We start from the raw sequence: 17,228 nt of genomic DNA, 5'->3' as shown, positions 1-17,228 counted from the left end.
CATCACTTCTGCTACAACCTGGGTAATAATGTGCTCAGTTAATCTACACAACATAGAGTCATCCTCTCAAAAAGTAATTCACTTCTTTAAAAACTGGAAGGAAAATAAATATGGTGCAGTAAAATTGTTGAGTAGAGGAATCTATCTGGACATTTCACAAAACATTTCATTATGCTGACAATTCCCAGAAGTACTCTCAAGAGTGCTTTAAGCTGAGGATTACTGCACTGGAGCTGATGGACTTTTTTTGTAGCCCCTTTAAAAGGCAGTGAACCGTTTTTCTATTTTATTTAAATAATGCCCCTTAAAATGGATTTTTAGAGGTATAATAACTCCTTAAGAGTCAGTTATGCTAAACAGTTTCTCTTGATAGAAATGTTGTAAAACTCGTTAACTGCACAATTTCAGATGCCGGCTTGGTGAACACTAACTGACATGTGAATGACCAGAGTTTGTAAAATAAATTGCAATAGTTGTTGTATCACACAGCTAGCATTGCACAAGCTGGAGGCCACGAGGGGCTCCAACCTGACAGAAAATTACTTCAAGATGAATGAAAAGTGCTTGTTGCTCTTTATTAGTTTTTAGAGAACAATGAAAATGTTGAATTGTTTACAGAGGGCTGATTAAATGTGGTCAGTGGGGCCATGTCCCTACTGCTAACTGTTGGCCTCCTTCTCTCACTGACCCCCAACCTACCCACTCACACACCACCTACTCCAAGCACCCAACCCCCACCCTTAGCTCCCTGCCACATGCATCTTCTTAAGAGGCTATTATGGCTGCACATCTGTGTGTGAAATGTGCTCATTCTGACATTCCACTGCTGCTCAGAGCTGCAGAGGCCTTTGTTGGGTAAAACACTATTGTCAACTCTAACAAGCAGGTCGTGCAATTTGCTGGACACTGCAGCAGAGAATAGCCCAGGATGAATTGCTTTGGCCTCGAACAATGCTCAGTTCCATACTGGAATACATATGTATTTCTTTCAATGTGCAGTACTACAAAAAATCATGACATTTTGGGTTTTTTAAGGCTTTGATTTAAAAATATATACACATGATGCTAGGGTTAGACTACCACAAAATAGCCTATTTGTTATATTTACTTAGGATAACTACTGTCTTATGGCTAAAGGAAAAAGGCATGAAGTGCTTTAATTGGTCATTTGTGGTTTAAATCCCATTTATGTTTTACCAGAAAGCACAGTGAAAGGAAAGGCACTAGCTACCATTTTAGCTGACTCTTTGGTGTACTTAAAGGGGTGGTCAAAAACAGGGCATTTAGGAGGATGTTGTGGAGAATGATTCTCACTTTATATTTCCACAAAGTAAACAGCCTTTGATGGAAAGAAATATGAGAGCTCATTAATAAGCACATGCCAAACAGGAAGAAAAAACAGTCCTTTTACCAGACCAAGCTAAGTGAATCAGACCCAGAAGATGTTTGAGTAAACTAAAAAATTAAGGAAAAGCAAATCACTGCCACCCGGCTCAACAAACAGCCTTCCATGGCCCATCTCCTTCCTCACTCCTAACCTCACCCTTACACGCACACGCGTGCACACACACGTCAGGGAAGTCAGCGGTAACGGAGCAGTTCAAGTGCTATTTGTGGCATTCTGACACAACACATGGTACACACCCCTAATGTGTAAGCAGGACTCTCTTTCCCTCTGTGCAGAATATGCATTCTGAGCCTATTATGTGTATAAACAATGGCATATGTAATTACCTTACTAGGGTGGCAATTATTCCTCAGAATCAACAACCAGAGTTAAAGCATGTTCCCCTAAAAGACATTTGGGGATCAATTCTGGGTCAATTACGTCAGGCTTTGATTTATCACATGGTGTCAGGCTGTGTTAAAAAAAGAAAGTTAAAAAAAAAAGGCATTATGAGATAAAGGCTAAAGGCTTGACTCAAATTGGTTTGTTTCCAACTTTGCTTTCTCCCAATTGCTCTGCCCTCCCCCATTCTCAAAACAACTGTGATTTGCTGGGTTTTATCTGTTAGACAGTTTGCTGTTTGGGAATACTAAATGAAATGATTCTGGACTACGTCCAGATTTGATCTGCCCCCACACCACCAGGCACTGGGAATTTCTCCTGGGATGCAGCAGAGGGGAGAGGTTAATAGTTCAGGCTTTAGAATCTAAGAGATCTGGATTTAGATCCCCATGACTTAAGCAAGATACATACATATCTCTGCAGTAGATAATGCCTACTTCAGATGGTTGCTGTAAGGTTTAAATGAGATAATTAAGTGAGAGAATATGTGTAAAAACACTTAGCTCAGCGCCTGGCATGTCGTGAATACCCAGTGAATAGAGTGATTGCTCTTCTATTGGTGGACAAGCCAGAGGAGGAGAAGCGGAACAGCCCCTCCAAAAGCCCACCCCTATTGAGCTGGCCAAGGGCCAGAGGAAGCAGAGTGGATGTTAGTACAAATCACAGGGCTGAACTGATGAATCCAAGATACTCATTCAGAAGCCCAGTGGACTAGACCGTATATGAAGAATCCAGTTGATTTGAGACTCATTCTAACGAGACTGACTATAAACTACAAACCAGTGAAGGTGCTACTCTGTTAGCAAGACCCCTCTGTCTTTTTATAGAGTTTTAAGAACCACAGAAAAAAAGCTACTTTACACATTTTAATCACCAAATGTTACTCAACATATACTTACTATGCACCAGGTACTGTGCTAGGTTCTGGGAACACAGAGATGGTCCCTCCACAGATTTTCCCAGAATAGGAAACAAATGCTACAGTTTCATACAATATAGTTTTGTAACTCTGATTAACAAATATCCAATATCACCATCAGGAGTTTGGGGGCAGGCATCCTATTAAGGATGACTCATACAACTAAAGTTATCAGTCAAATTAGAACTATTCCTTATTGAGGAGCAAATAAAAGTTTTTGGAAATTAAGTAAAGAAAGGAAGGTATGAGAATTCTTATCAAATTCTTTCGGAAGCAATATAATTTCCTATTCAAAGAACATTTTAAATCCATTTTCTATGGAGCAACATTGTTTATTCAGTAAGAGGGAAACAGCACTTACACGATTCATTTCTCAAAGGGCACATAGTGCTATTGGCAGTATGTATTGGCAGCTTAATTAAGAAGTCTGTTGATAATGATTTTAAGAAAAAAAAAGCTGGCACATTTTCAATTCAGATGGACACTACTGAAGACAAAGACATGTCTATTGTTGGTTCGTACATACTAAAATGTGTGTTACATACACTACATAAAATGTCCAGTGTCTGCAGTCATATTAGTGCCTTAACATTGGAAAAATCATGACTTATTCCCAGATCAGAAATAAATTTTTGAAAAAACTGTACAGTAATTTTGGAACATAGAAAACAACACAATGAACACTAAAACAGCCAAGTTTTCCTACAGAGTAACTGCCTAGGTCTGTTTTGCTCCTTCCCTGCCCTATCTTGGGTCCATGAGCTTTCCCAAGTTTGATCCAAATCTTCCCTTCCCCACGCTAATAACTCACTCAGAATGTCAGGCCCCTAGGGCACAGAAGGTAGAGGCCTACAGAGACAACAGATGTAATTCATCTACCTACTCTGCAAGAAATGTACAAACACAATATACTTTTCCAACAGACAATCTACACCTAAAGGGGAAAAAAAAATTTAATTCAATTAACTCCAACTATAATGTGTTAATATCTCTAACATCTACTGAATATTTATAAAATCAATGAAATAAATCCTACCTATTGAAACTCCAAAAAAATGGAAGATGTCCTGAGTTGCCCACATTAGATTATTTTGTTTTGTTTTGTTTTGTTTTGTTTTGTGTTTTATTAAAGGGATTTAAAATACTTGCAGAATACACTTTTCCATTCATTTGTTTTCTATCTTAGGGACACACTTAATTAAGAGCAGAAGAAAAAAAGTGCCCTGAAACTAATTGTAAATCCATTGAAGGCAGGAAACACATCCTAATTGTCTCCCTCATTTTCCCTCCCCTATTTTGTGCAGTGATTCACACATAGTAAGTACTCAATTAAGCTGAAAAGACAATGCATGTTTGAATTCACATTAATTTGGAGGGGTTGCATTGATTTAAGGAACAGCTGAGACAAAAAAGGATAAGTTCAATCTTTCCTGATTTATGGCTAGTGAGGCACACTGTCTTGAAAACTTTGCCGAAGCTTGTGTAACACTGGCATCATTAACTGCTGGCCACTGTGGCATTCTTAATGTCTTGATTTGTTTGCATTTTTGCTGATGGTAACAAGATGATTCTCCAACGGCTGTCTTTCCAATAAGAAAATGTGAAAGGTGATGTGAAGCAGGTATTCAGTGAAGCAGGTATTCAGTCTACCCCTGTCCTACAGACAGTACATCTGTGAACAAAATGGAAACAAATGATTAATCCAAGCCTTTCTAAGAGCAACTTTTCAGAAGTACAGCAGTTGGTCTTTTGCTGATCACTACAATTATTTAGCTCAAACTTTCAAAAATACAACCAAGATCTTTGGTGGTGATGATGCTGTTTGAAGTTATCTTTCCTTACCTTAAATAATGACTTTGAAACCCATGCCACCCCAGGTGCAGATCCGAGCCCTAATAAAATCAGAAACACCACATATCTATACATTTTGAAAACAAAATGTCCCTATCCAGGTAAGGAATCTGCATTTTCTTCCCTTGCCTCCATAAACAGGAATAAACCCCTCCTGAGGTGCCGAGCCTTATCCCTTAATGAATAGTACATTTTGGTCCATGCCTGTGTCCCATCAAGTGGCACCAAAGTGGATGGCCAGGAAATCACAGCTGCAGACAGCCTCCTGCTGTGAAGCAGTCAGGCTGGGGAGGAGCACTCTTTATTCAGCGAAGGCTCTGAACTAACCAGGTAAGTAAAAGAAGCATAAACACTTCAAAGGTCACCTCCGGCAGACAAGGCCCCTTGATAGCAACACAGACAGATACAGGTAGGCCCCACCTTTAGGCTTTTCAGTCATACTCAGGCAGATGCACCTTACTAACACTATCTTAGAACAGGAAAGAAAACCATCTTTGCAAGAAACATTCACATGCTCAAGGGCTATTTCTCTCTAAAATGTCCCACTGCAGACCCACTGCAGTTGAGATGTAAAGCCAACAAACACACAAGTAAGCTTAGCCTTAACACATTTATTCACTAATTTATTTATTTGGGTTTTTAAAAAAGCAGGAGCAAAGTAATGTGCTTAAAGCACCCTTCAGCTCATGAACAAAAATGTCATACTATATGAGCATTTAATATCAGCCTGGAATCATTTTAGGTTTTTCCTTCTCTATCCATTATATCAAACTTGTCACTGAAACATCTTAATTTGAAATGTCTTTTGCAGTGCCCTTTACTTCTGAATTTCTACTAAATCCTCCCTACCCCTTTGTCAAGACCTGATCTCCTCTGCCTGGCATATGACAGGCTCCTAGCTATGCCTACATCTCCTCTGCTCTAGTCTCAATTCCTTCCAGGTGATGCTACCTCCACTGGGCCTCCAATGCAGCCATTCACTCCAAGATCTGTCTGAGCTCGGTCCCCTGAAGTCTCTACTAAAGAGGTTCAGCCCAGCTGTGACCTTCAACCCATCCTCATCTGGCAGGCAAAAGAGAAGCAACCTCAGCCCACCAGATAGCAGGAACCGTATTCCTTCCTTGGCCACAAGTGCACTAAGTTGCACTGAGTTTACACGGCTTCATCATTTCTCCATATCCCTGCTTCCTCTAGACATGTTGGCCCAATCTTTGGAGCTGGCTTTTACCTTGACTAGTTTCCCTCTTTCCTTCAATACCATGTGCCTTGCCCTGAACCTAAACCTACTTGACTAGGGCCATGACACTACACTTCCCCAGATTCTATTCCAGAACTCCAGCTGCTGGCTGGGATCCAGCTACGATTAGATTGCTCCCTGCCATGACACCACCATTCCTGACTCAATCTCACCTGCTGTCTACATTCTAGTTAACCAAGTCTCCTGCTGAATTGGATCTCCTCAGTTTCTTTCCTGACCCAACCCTAAGATCATCACTTCATCTTGTTCACTGTGGACTAGACTGCGGGCTAACCCTAGTGCAGGCAGACTCCAGTCACTGATATACCTAGCCTTGACTTCTCTTATTCCCTGGCAACCTATGTCACTTAGATACTGCATAGAAACCCTGTCTTCTCAGCCTACACAAATTCTACTTAGGAGGCTAGTTTTTATAATATCTACAATGTCTTTATATTTATTCATTCATTCAATTTCCTAATTTATCCTCCCTTCATTCCATAAAAACTTAAAAGAGGTTAACATTAACTTAGTTAAAAAAAAATAATAATAACTTACATGACTACCTACAGGTTAACTCCTGCCTGAATTCTGAAGTACCCTACTTTCCTATTCTACTTCACTCTCTGGTCTCCAAAATGAAGTCTCTGCTTCAGGCACACAGATGCACTGACCTCTAAGCTCATTATGCATCACCCCCTCTTTTCTGCCTTATTAATTAGTTCCTTTCATCCTTTGGCACCTCACTTGTGACATGATCTAAAAAGCTTTCCCCAAGAAACAAATCCACATTGACTTATCTCTTACCTGGGTTCTTCTGGAATAATCAATAACACACAGTTCAACTACTTAATCTTCACCAAATGTTTCATATCTATTAGCTCCCAGACAATTAATTCTTTGAAAAGTGGGATACGGGGGTGCCTGGGTGGCTCAATCAGTTGAGCAACCGACTTCGGCTCAGGTCATGATCTCACAGCTTGTGAGTTCGAGCCCCGCGTTGGGCTCTGTGCTGACAGCTCGGAGCCTGGAGCCTGCTTTGGATTCTGCATCTCCCTCTCTCTCTGCCCTAACCCACTCGCATTCTGTCTCTGTCTCTCTCAAAAGTAAATAAACATTAAAACAATTTTTTAATAAAAAAAAAAAAAAGAAAAGTGGGATAAAGGCCATGTCCTGTATTTGTTATGGTGCCTTCAAAGTACTTGATGTTGATCTCTAGAAGGACAGCAAAGTTCCACTTCCACATGCTCTCTACCCTTACTCCACTCCCCAGCCTCACTCCCATGGAGGAAAAGAGGCAAGGGACTGAATCAAGTTACTGGATTCAAACAAGCCTCTTAGTAGGCAGCGAAGCTTTTGGTCTATGCGGAAAAAAGGTTAAAGTTTTGACTTCTGTAGGCTGTGGCGTCTTTGGAGTTCATCTCTTGTGATTCTCACTCTCTTTAGATTGCTTCTCTCCATTTTCACATGGCCAGTGAGGCAAAACAGGTATAGAACTGCCTTTCACTTGGGAGATGCTCCTCAATAACACTTCCTCCAGATAAGGCCTACGGCAGACTAATAAGACCAGCTCTAACTTAACTTCTATTTTTCTTTTTTTGTTTTTCTCTTAGTCACTAGTAAAGTAGGACCTAAAGAGCTGGACCCAGGAAAAAGGACCATGGAGGTCTACTGTGAGCAAGACACAATATTTCCAAGCAGCTCCATATGGGCAACTGAGTTCATCAGAGACTGCATTAGGTTTGAGAGCTGGGCAGGGGGGCTCTTCTCTTGTGAAATTTTGAATTAGCAATTGCAGATGACCAGAGTCCACTGTAGAATCATGTAATATTTATGATATCTCACATATTATATTTAAATATATCATACATGCACTGTATACATTCATATATATACATACATACATACACACACATACATACATAACTTTGATATACTACTTGGAAAGAAATGGAAAATGGACATAGGAATATCCCAAAGTCTTGAGCTCGTCTGTCATTGTCTAAGCCTGTGGTCAAAATTTTATTTTGAAACAATGTTCGTAATTAGCATATGACGCGGAGACTGCCAACTGTCCTCTAATACCCATTCTTTCCTTTTTCCTTCATTACTAGAACCCCTAAATTTTGAGAAGTACATGGCTACAAAATTTTTTTTTCCTGGCAGATAGGTATAGCTAGTAGGATGTGAGTATGAGTTAGAAGTGCAACATCTAGGAAATGCCTTTAAAAAGAATGATTATGGGGCACCTGGGTGGCTCAGCTGGTTAAGCATCCGTTGGTTTCAGCTCAGGTCATGATCTCATGGTTCATGAGTCTGAGCCCCAGTTGGGGCTCTGTGGTGATACTGCAGAGCCTGCTTAGGGTCCTCACACACTCCCACTCTCTCTGCCTCTCCCCACTCACTCTCTGTCTCTCTCAAAATAAATAAATAAACCTAAAAAATTTTATAGAATGATTATGCATCTTCAGACATATGAATGAAGCCAACACCCAGGGATAGCTGAGTAGTAAGACAGAAGTTTATTTCTCCCCTCTTTGACAGTATAAGCATAAGCAGTCCAAAGCTGGTATGGCACCTCCACCGTGTCAGGGAGCTCTTTCTAGCTTGTTTGGAGTCTCTTAACCAAAGCAAAAGTTAGTTTGCTATAGCAAATACAGCACTGTATTTCTAGCCCTGCCACTTAAGACCTATCAAACCAGGGACAAATTATTTAAATTCTATGACCTTATTTGTGTCTATACCTATTTCACAGGTTGTTACCAACATGAGATTGTATCTTTTTCCTTTTTTTTTTTTTTGCTTCCCATTATAGCCCCAGCTTCTATCACAGTGTCGGCACACAGTAAGAATCCAATAAAAATTAATTATTATTGCTGTTCCTATTGATATGCCAAATCTAGACACATAATGCCACACCTTAACAACAAACCATTAGGTACTTCCAATAAAGATACGAATAATGCAACTAATCAACATGGCGTACATTAGAGTGATCGCTTTTTCTGACCCAAATCTTTTTTTTTTTAATTTTTTTAATGTTTATTTATTTTTGAGACAGAGAGAGACAGAGCATGAATGGGGGAGGGGCAGAGAGAGAGGGAGACACAGAATCGGAAGCAGGCTCCAGGCTCTGAGCCATCAGCCCAGAGCCTGACGCGGGGCTCGAACTCACGAACCGTGAGATCGTGACCTGAGCTGAAGTCAGACGCTCAACCAACTGAGCCACCCAGGCGCCCCCTGACCCAAATCTTAATAAACCTGGTCTTACAGAAGGTTTTTTCTGACTTGTGAACTTAGCATTATGAAAGTTCATATATGTTAAACCACTGGTTGTCAACTTAATGAACTGACTTCACTTTCAAAAATTATCTGCCTAAATTGGGCATCCCTGGAAATTCAAAGGCACATAGCCCCAACATTATTGGTTCTAGTTTTTATTACAAGGTTCCACTGTGCATGTATACAATGTGGGGGAAAAAAAACTGATTTTTTTTTTTGAGACAGAGAGAGAGCATGAGCAGGGGACAGGCAGAGAGAGGGAGACACAGAATCTGAAGCAGGATCCAGGGTCTGAGCTGTCAGCACAGAGCCCGATGTGGGGCTCGAACTCACGGACTGAGTCCAGTTGGACTGAGTGACGGACGGTCAGATCATGACCTGAGCTGAAGTCAGACACTTAACCGACTGAGCCACCCAGGTGCCCCAAAAACCTGATTTTTATAACACGTTTATGGTTGTGAATTTGTATTTCAGTATTTCAGAATCTTAAGAAAAATCATTATTCTGTTTTCCCAAAGGAAGATGGGCACTTCTTGCCTCTGCAAAAATAGCATGGATGAGAGAGATTTCAGTAAAACCCACTTTTTTCTATTGAAGAGCACTTAATAAACACACACACCTGGCTGCTTTCACTTCACCATGAGTGCCACCCATTTGCCAGTCATTGAAGTAATTCAGTCTGATCTGTTGAGGTGATGGATTCTGACAAACTGTGTAAGCCTGTCATTAAGGGGAGGATAGATTACTGTCTCCATGCAGGACATTATAGTGCTTACATTTCTCATCCATACAGCCTATGAAACAAACAGGGAAAGCAAGATGAAAATAAAACTGAACATGGATTTAACTGCTTCTCTCTCCAGTGAATGGCAGGAGCTGGTGTCCAGTCCACACTGTCTACCACGCACAGACGCGCACACACACACAATTTGATTTCCTTCTAATATAAAGACCTCTCATAAAGGACACAAATATTATGCACAAAATTGACTATTCAGTAACTTAAGTCTAACTTAAGGCCTTGCGCTCCCACTTTTAAAATATTATTCTTTCCTCTTTCACCCTATTTATAGCCATTTTGCCTCTCTATAATTTTTTACTTATGTACTTAAAATCCACATTTAAAATGGAGATTATATCAAAATGAAATGAGTTAATTAGGTTAATTGAAGAAAACGAGTCTGAATTAATTAAAAAGTCTAAAGAATGGGTGGTTGTCAAAAAGATCACGATGATAGCAACAGGTGATGTTTTGAGAGGTTACTACATGAAAATCAGTAGGCTGAACGCTTTACATGCACTATCTCATTGAGTCCTCATAAAAGTCCTGGAGCAGGTATTATCATCCTATTTTTACAAATTAGAAAATAAAACCTGAGAGATATTAAGTAACTTGCCTAAAGCCACGTAGCTAATGCGTTACAGAAATACTTTCAAACCTGAGTTTGTCTGACTCCAAAGTTCATGTTCTTTACCACCACATCAAACTGCTGGGGGGTTCCTTCAATCAATAATAAAAGTAAAGCGGTATTTCAGATTAGTGTTCCAAAACCCTAACATGCAGAACACCGCTTCAGTGAAAAAATGAGAAGTGTTTAAAATTAGCTCACCAATTATTTTAGGTAGGTGGTAATTACCTGCAACTCATGAAGTACGCACTTCACACCAGACGCTTTCTATATACATTCAATCTAACCCTCAAAACAGCTCCATAAATTAAGTAAACTATCTCCATTTACAGGTGAGGGAAAAGATACTCAGAGAACCTAAGTAATTTGCCCAAGGTCACGCAGATGGAAAGTGGCTCCTTCTGCACTATGCCTTTTTGCCACACTACCTCATTCCATCCCGCGTTACTTCTCTAGACTGCCTGAAAAGCTTGCTTTATAAAACGATAATGCCACTCCCCTTTAATTGTATTATACTATTTATTAGCTCAGCAAAGATTTGGTTCAGAGACAATGCAAAAGTAAACTTTAACCCAGCCCTCTCTCATTATCATAAATTCCAAATTTAGTAAGGTCCATGTTAATGGGTTTTACTGTATATAGAAAAGAGTTTAATAGTCACTTAGCCCCGCTCTATCTCCATTAACAAATGTAAAAGGCCACACAAAGGCGGAGAAAGAACAGTGACCTTAAAACTAAAACAGTTAAGTGTCTGTAATTTGTATTTCATATGCCAACATACAGTACACACATATGCCAACATGTAACAACACATTCAACTCTACAATTTTAAGTGCTCTATTCATCAATTAAAGAAAATTAATCCTAATCAGATGTTCATATTAAGGAATACAGCCATAACAAATCGGTAATAATAATTAAAAGTCCATTTCAAATCTCTTTGGTTAGCAGGGAAATGATGTAACATAGCCAGGCCGCCCTAGTCCTTTCTGTAGTGTTGTATAAATATGCACATTAAATGAAAATTCCTGGATGTTTAACATGGTCATCTTTGCTACCCACACTGCACGTGTTTCTAACAAAGACATGCAACCATGTACACCCTGAATGGGAAAAATGTACAAGTTGTGACAGTCAAGCATATGTCTGCTCTGACAGCCAAATCCTAATACACAGTATTTTCCCACTTACAGTCATCACAGTATTGCAAAGATTCCAAACAAATCTACCTGCTTTGGAGGGGGCTACCTGAAGCAGGAAGGATGCCACAGCTCTCTCCAGTTGCATCCGGTTTTGTTTTGTTTGTTTTCTTTTCTTTAGGTCAGCTTGTAAATGAGCTATCAAATGCCTCTGTGCAACAGAAATAGCCTTGGGACAGAAGCAAAACAATCCGGGTGAAAGACAGCCCAACTATTCTTTCAGGCCTGATGCACTGTGAGGTAGGTAGTGGAACCAGATTTTTAAGATCACTTGTAGTCTGGCTGGACTCAAGAGGTCCACGTATCCAAATATCAGACTGCTGTAGCTCTTACAATCCTCTATCTGGCATTGCTTGGTTGCTTTGCAAAACAGCCCCACCAAAGTACTCCCTTAGGATTTAGTCTTCCACTTTCAACTCTCTTGGCCGGACCATTATTTCTTTGACAGTCTATTTCAATTTCAAGTCACTGGAAGGCATTACTGGAAAGACTATGGAGTCTCATTCTCTGTACTTTTCAAAGTCAGGGCGAGAAAAAACATCCTTCCTAGAAGTGTGGGATAAACTCTGAGCTCTCTCAGAATCCTTCCCAACCTGAGTGTCTGATCATTACTAATCAATTAAATCTTATGAGATACCCAGCAATACCAGCTCTAGAAATCTTTCCTACAGAAATACTAGCATGAATTCACAAAAATAAAAACAGTATCATGTTCACTGAAGCATTGTTTATAACCTCAAAAGTGTAAAAGGATCTAAATGGCCAGCAGTTGAAGAATGGTTTATTAAAGACCATTTAAACTGGAGAACACTGTGCAGCCACTAAAAATAATAATAAAGGTCTCTATTTACTGATATAAAAATGTGTTAGTGAAAAGAGGAAGGTGCAGAACAAAATGTATAGATAGTGTGCTACTATTTGTGGAAAAAATACAAGTGTGTATGTATACAAATAAATGTATATGTAAAGAGATTATATGAAATAGAAATACCCATTTTAGAGAGATACAAGTATAAATATATAGCTATGTATATTTCTGTTATGTGACATTCAGGTAAAATTTTTCTATTATAAACTTATACATACATTTGCATATGCATAGAAAAATCAGGAAGAATTACTCAGCTTGGGCTGCTATAACAAACTACCACAGACTGGGTGACTGAAACAACAGACATACATCCCCACAGCTGTGGAAGCTGGGAAGTCCAAGATCAAGGTGCCAACAGATTTAGCTCCTGGTAAGGGCCAGCTTCTTGGCTTACAGACGGCAACTTTTTTGCTATCCTCGAAAGTGCAGAGAGAGAAAGAGAGAGAAGCCAAGCCCCTGGAAAATGAGATTGGGAAGGAAAACTAACTTTCTACTTGTACATACTATTTCATTTATTTAGGTTTCTAAGCAATTCTCCCAAACTGAGACTTCCTTCTTCTCGTGGGTTGTGAACAAGAAAAAATACAAAAATAAAACAGATGAGAATATAACTATTGTTACAGACTGCAACCAGCATAGAGGAGATAAAAGCCAGACAAGCCTAGTTTTCTTAACTACAGAATTAGTCCATCTCCACAGTGCTGGTCTGGGGTGGGCTTCCTTCCTCTGGGAGAATGTAGGTTCCTGGTAGGCAGGCCCTTCTCAAGTAGAAGGAGAGTGGCAGGAGGCTAAGCTGGACTACTTATCCACCCCAAATTTACCAATTAGGTAAGTCATTGTGCCCTACAGGGACAGTAGTCCTTGAGAGAGTAGCACCTATAGTGGCTAAACGTAGACTACAACAGGTGAAAGAGTGAATGGTGCAAAAGCAAAGGCAAGAAACAAGTCAAGAATAAAGACAGAAAACAGAGTAGGGAATATAGGGAAGGAATTTTTTATTTTATTTTTTATTTTTTTATTTTATTTTTTTTTTTAGGAATTTTTTATTTTTAAGGAAGAGGCCAACAAAATGTCAAATGTGGAAAGCGGAAGAGTCTAAGCACAGTGACAGAATCATGGACACAAGTGAAGGTGAATGCCTCTTACTGAGACATGAATAAAAGGGAAAGAACAGGAAAAGCCACAGTGATTTTGAGGCAGAGATGAAGGAAGGGAAGTTGAATTCACAGCATGATACCAGTTCTGTACAAGGGTAGAAAGAATCTGTGGCCAACGCCAGGCAACAAAAATTGAACTTGCAAACTGCCACAGGGCTGGTTGTGCTAAAGTCATAACAACACTTAGCAGAACCAAGATGTACTTGTAAATGTTTTATCATACTGTGAAACTTTTGAGAAATTGTGATGTATAATTTATAAGACATTGCTTAGATTAGTATTGATGTACATATACTGTTGATATCATTCAACATTGTGCATCATAATATTAGTTGATTCACATGCTCCTTTGTCCCTGGGAACCCTGAGGAATAAAGTTTCTCATAAATAACAATGGTTTAAGCTTGACTAGCCTTGTGCAATTTTTCATCACAATTCTGGCTACCATCACAACCTTATTTCCAAATCACAACACACTATAAAGTAAAATCAAACAGACCAAAGAAATTGGTGGAAAGATGCATAGTCTAAAAGTCTGGCTCCATACCTTTGACTGATAGAAACTAAAATTTCTGCACGGGACATGGTGCTATATTCCCACGGTGTCAGTGGCCATATATGCCTTTCTGGCAAACTGAGTCTTCAGGTAAAGAGGCTTCTGGTAGATCGATTTCCGTGAATTCGTAATAGAGGGAAAAGCTTCACATCTTTCAATAGTCTCCAAAGTTATACTCTTTACCAGGTTTTAAAGTTATATTCCAGTCTCCATTCCGCTGTGAGATTTAGCTTTACAACCAGCTGCCCCCTCTTAACAGTTTTTGACGTCATTCAAGTTTTGCAAACTGTGTGCTACAGCCCTTACTTGGGTTTGTCGACTGCTATTAAAGTTATACTGCATTAAGTGTGGAAGCTGGCACCAGAAAGGATCCATAAGGGTGATCATAGTGCAAAGCAGCCGCCTCAAGTCCAGCTCCTCCACAGAGGGCTTCCAGTTCTGCTTCCTCAGTGTCACTTCACGGTCCCTAGGATAAAGGGAACCATCTTTGCTGCCGACACTGAATGCAACTGAGATTGGTTCTCCTGACAGAGATTAGTGGGCAGCAATGAATCTTTCAGTTGGGGTAGAAATATGATTTTATTTAAGAAAATAACCATACATAATTGGGCTTCTGTCACTTTAAATTTTAATGGTGAAAGTAATATGGAGGCTTCTGGGACTTTAAATTATGGCTTTCAGAAGCTTCACACTGAATCTTTCAATTATTCTATATAAGTACTTTCTCAAAGCATGTGCCACCATGACATTGCTATCACAATTCAAATCTAAATTCAAAACTGACTGCGGGGCTATGAGCTATGTGCTGGCGTGCCGGCTGCCTCATTTTATCTTTGAACATCTGACGAGGCGAATCAAGAGGCACTCTCCCAGAGCCCAGCCAGCTGTTTGCCAAATATTCAAATACCCTGGCACGCAGAAGATTTCCCCACATCAAAATTAGTGACGACCCCCTATTTTTCCCATTAGCTTCTGGCTTACCTACATCCTTTCACGCAGGCCCACTTGACTCACGCGCCTAAATGGTCACTCTTGCCAGCTCACGCACCTCTCAGGTTCCCCCACTTCAGCAACTGGATCCAGTGTGTGCTACAGAATGGCAGCCAGTTCAGACAAAACCATGGAGGAGAGTTTTCAAGTCTGTGTTTCCTTGAAGTGGATCTGAAAGAGGAGCTGAGCTGATATTTGTGGTAGGAGGCAGATAGAAAGCACAGAGAGTGTGTGTATTTTTACTTAAAACGCATTCATTAGGCTGGAGCAAAAAAAAAAAAAAAAAAAAAAAAAAACGAAACCGGGAAGACAGCAAGGGAAAAGTGAAAAGGCCTTCTTCCTTTACACAGATATCTTAACTTCCTTGTCATGTACCTATTTTAATCATTTTCATATTTTTATCTTCATATGAAAATAAGTGGAAGTGAACATTCATTTATTTGCAGATTCAGCTTTAGACTGCTTCAATTGTTTTTAAATGAGTCTCCTACCCCACCAAATGCAATGCCAAATCTACAACTGTAAATAACTAAATCCAGCTGCACTAATGAATCTACAATGAAAGACAACCCTTATTTCACATTTTAAAGGTCCTGAAGCAATCTTCCTCAGCTGAATGACTTAGAACAGAGGGTATGGATAGCACATGGGAAATCAGAAGGAGAAAGGGACAAAGGTGCCACAAGACAACAGCCTCTACCCAAATGGCTGGTCAAATTTCCTGAAGCTGGACACCAAACCCCAGGGTTCCAGCTGGGTAAGGGGATCCTGATTCCTTCCAGAAAAGTTGGGCCTTTATTTGTTCATTTCCTGTGATGTGTTTACACTTGGACAGAAGGGGCACAGCAGGGATGCTTTCAGGGCACATTTGTGGGGAAGCCAATCTCACAGGAGTCGTGACTGCCAGATGTCAAACCAGTGTGTGCTGCTGAGCAAGCTCTAAGCAAGATGCACAGGCACCAAATCATGGTCTGAGAAACTGCCCTGATCTGGGGCCTTTCCGGAGATTCAGGGAAAGCCTGGCAGAAATTTATGTCATTCAAAAAATAATAACGATCATTTTAAAACCTGATATGACTCTGAGCACTACCTGAGAACCACACAGGCAAATGACGTTCCAATTCTGCCCGTCACAGATCTTCACCCTGTCAACCCAAATCATCATAAGGCAAATAACTTACTTCTGGGAACCATGGGTGGCAAAGGTTAGGAGGCCCATGTGTGAAGTGACCATAACAAAAATGTTGACTCTCATTATCTCCTGAAAACAAACTCAGATATTCCTTTGCACTAAGATCAGGACAATGGTGCCCAAGTGAGAACTCTTCGAAGACGACGACCATGGACAGAGAAACAAAATTTAAATACACATTGATTTTAGAGCCCAAAACAGTATAATTACAAATCCCGTCTGACTTGATTATTTAAGGCTCATGGAATGTTTCAAAAATAAAGCGGTTCTACATAAATCATCCACCTAAACATTTACTATGCTCCTATTATATCCCAAGTATTATACTTTGATGAGCCAGATCTGATTAAAAAATAATCCACATGTCTCAAAAATAAATAAATGTTAAAAAAATAATAATAATAATAATCCACAAACTACTGGATTTCTCTGCTGAATTTAGTATCATGGCTTAGCCCTTCATCTTAAAGTTTCTTCGCCTCTATAAAAGTCCTGTCCCTCTTGAAGAGGTATACCTCTCAGACCATTCTGTCCTCTTCCTCAGCAGATGTCCTCATTTCACTCTAAATCAACAAGGGGTGATGGGTAATGTATCAAAATTACCTAAGGGTTGTTCTTCATTTTTTTCAAACTACACGATACCTTCTACCCCTATCTGAGAATCTTTACCTATATGAACCACTCACTACTTCTTTTTTTTTTTTTTTTTTTTTTTAATTTTTTTTTTCAACTTTTATTTATTTTTGGGACAGAGAGAGACAGAGCATGAACGGGGG

At 39.8% G+C, this 17,228-nt stretch overlaps 1 long non-coding RNA gene across 1 annotated transcript in view; it reads right to left on the bottom strand.

The window, feature by feature from the left end:
- Window positions 1-2,642: 2,642 nt before the first annotated feature.
- LOC131510202 (uncharacterized) overlaps window positions 2,643-17,228 on the bottom strand; it is a 144,891-nt gene continuing 130,305 nt past the window's right edge. Inside the window, exons 7-8 of the long non-coding RNA XR_009260931.1 lie at window positions 15,252-15,431; window positions 2,643-4,380 (exon numbers count right to left, since the gene is read on the bottom strand). This is a non-coding gene — a long non-coding RNA (uncharacterized LOC131510202). The remainder of the gene's footprint in view (window positions 4,381-15,251; window positions 15,432-17,228) is intronic.

Source organism: Neofelis nebulosa, chromosome 1 (assembly GCF_028018385.1).
Source record: "Neofelis nebulosa isolate mNeoNeb1 chromosome 1, mNeoNeb1.pri, whole genome shotgun sequence".
NCBI classification, from domain to species: domain Eukaryota; kingdom Metazoa; phylum Chordata; class Mammalia; order Carnivora; family Felidae; genus Neofelis; species Neofelis nebulosa.
Note: the sequence above shows the minus strand (reverse complement) of the source record. Positions and strands in the feature narration are given on the sequence as shown.